This window comes from Ictalurus furcatus, chromosome 2 (genome assembly GCF_023375685.1).
Source record: "Ictalurus furcatus strain D&B chromosome 2, Billie_1.0, whole genome shotgun sequence".
Classification (NCBI taxonomy): domain Eukaryota; kingdom Metazoa; phylum Chordata; class Actinopteri; order Siluriformes; family Ictaluridae; genus Ictalurus; species Ictalurus furcatus.
The window spans coordinates 1,766,463-1,768,962 of record NC_071256.1 but is presented as its reverse complement, the minus strand read 5'-3'; the positions used below and the strand labels follow the sequence as shown (position 1 = coordinate 1,768,962).

Genomic DNA, 2,500 nt, shown 5'->3' with positions numbered 1-2,500 from the left:
AGTGTTCTCCTGAAGGTGGACTCATGAACATTAACATTCGCCAACGTGAGGTCCCTCACTCACACCTGATCATCATCCCATTGATTGAAAACACCTAAATATAATTTCACCTTCAAATTAACTGCTAATCCTAGACGTTCACATACTTTTGCCACTCACAGATATGTAATATCGGATCATTATATAATATTTTTGTTTCATTTGTTTAATTGGGTTCTCTTTATCTACTTCTAGGACAAAATCCGAGGATGTTTTCGGTCATATTCTGCTTCAATACTGTGTTAAAATTCATGTTGGTCTACTCATTAATCTTACATATGAATCATCATGACTGTACTTATACTGTATATATTCAGTTGGATGGATTCTTGGATAACAAAATAAAAAATATATTTAAATATGTGTTAAATCCATGTGTAATGTCTATGTCTGTGTCATTTTTGTTTGTTTTGGTATGACTATTACACTAAGTGTTGCCTTAATCGGCACCTTGTAATCAGAATTGAATAAAAACGTTAAATGCAAAGCTAATTTATCCCAGAACAAACAGAAAACCTACTGCAGCATACAGTAGCTGCACACACAAATCCATCGCTGTGTCGGTTACGCGCTCTGCAGCGTAAATCACTGCAGTGTCGGTCAGATCATTAACTGTAAATAAGTGTGAATGCACTTCATGTCATACTCGTGGCCCATCATGCGCTTTTCTCATTTACCATGCACTCTCATTCACGTGCTGTACATTTTAGTTCAGAATGCAGGACGACATTTGAAATGCTCCTGCTGTTTATATTCCAGTTTCATTTAGTTTGGACTTTCATTAATGTATATACGTAAACAACCGTATAGTTCTGTGTAGACAACTATAACTAAGTGTGCTGTTTTCCGTAAAGAACTGGATTCTCTGATTCTGTTTTCTTCTCTGACTCCTTGAGGTGTAGATCAGTTTGTTAATTTGAGCGTTATGATACATTATGTGAAAGAGTGTAAGTATCGTATGACGTGAGTAGCTCTCAGACACTTTCATTGTTTTGAAAATAGCTCTCAATTGAAAAAAGGTTGGAGAGCAATGTTTTAGAGTAATAGGTTAACGAGAATAAGAAATTTAACACGTTTTCTAGTTAAACCGTCGTGTGTTTATACGCGTCAGCTTTAAGAGACGGGACCAGGAGCACGGCTTTTCCTCTCTACGTCAATATCGCGGCTCTTTTAAGGGGGAAGCTGCTTTACGGGGTCGCCGGTCGACGTCACGACACATGGCACAAAACTGATTTTATTTAATAGCTGAACATTCTGGCTTTGTGAATCCTACTTCAATCAAATGAAATGAAACTGTTTTAATTAATGGCATATCTTTTCCCCGGGTTATGGAAGTATAATAGTGCAAAATGTCTCCAGGGCAAAATGACATGTTGAATTACAAAAATTGAATAAAAACTTATCGCAATAACAATACTTGAATTTTTCTGTCCAGCAATTTGACACAAATATAAAAAAACACAGCAATATTAATGCTTGAATTAGTTTCCTCTGCAGTTCATAGGATTTGTATATTTTGATTGAAAACAAAATTCAGTGCACACATATTCACCTTCCTAAAATACAGTTCCAAAATATTCAGGTGTTAAAATACCATCCTCATTGTTCATCAGGTAATATTTCAACCTCACAAATTCAGGCTGCAAAAATTCAGGTCTTAAAATTCAAGTCTTCACATCCGGGTCTCACAGGAAGAGCAATGGATTACTGATACTATTGTAACATGTTACTCTGGGCCGCCCCCTAGTGGTGGGATTGTGGAGACAAGCCACAGGAGAAGATGAACCTAGTTCATCTATCATCTTTCCTCTCGACGAGTCAGGGCAGAACTAAACTTCTGTAGTTGTTCCCGTGTGCTTGTAGACGTTCTTCTTCTTCACCACTTGTGGACCGATTAAAACACTCGCGCGTATTTGCTGTCCCCTTCAATTCCGGAAGAATCCGTTACCAACGGTACCTACGCTACTGCAGAAAGACAAGTACCGTCACCTTTTAAGAATGTTAGTACCGACTTGGTAGCGAAGTATCGGTTCTCGTGACATCCATAACACACTCACATGCACGCACACACTGACACACACACACACACTCACACAGACACACACAAACTCATGTGTGGCATTAACAAGTGGAGGGATACGTTTATCCAACTTTAGTCAATCCAAATAAGCCACCCTGGGGAGAACCAGGGAAATACTCCCAAATAAAGACACACAGATAAGTTCTACCAATCGGGGCAAGGAACACGAGAGTGAATATGAAAGTGATATTTTATTATGACACTTAAGCATCATTAAAACTTAACATTCAAATATAAAATCGCTCTCCCATGAAGCACAATAAGGATTTTAAAACTAAGCACTTCTCCAGGCCCAGGCTGGGCGGGAACAAGGCAGGCCGGCTACAGCTCGGGAGGTCATCCAAACCCACCTCAAGTCACACCAAAATCATCAAACACTAC

The 2,500-nt window shown here is 38.8% G+C and overlaps 1 protein-coding gene across 1 annotated transcript in view; it reads left to right on the top strand.

The window, feature by feature from the left end:
* The window catches only part of LOC128619122 (tripartite motif-containing protein 16-like), a 1,997-nt gene extending 1,588 nt beyond the window's left edge, over positions 1–409 (top strand). The window contains exon 1 of the mRNA XM_053643050.1: positions 1–409. This exon is cut by the window's left edge and continues 1,588 nt beyond it. The gene's annotated coding sequence lies outside the window, so the exon portion shown is untranslated.
* Positions 410–2,500: the final 2,091 nt, after the last annotated feature.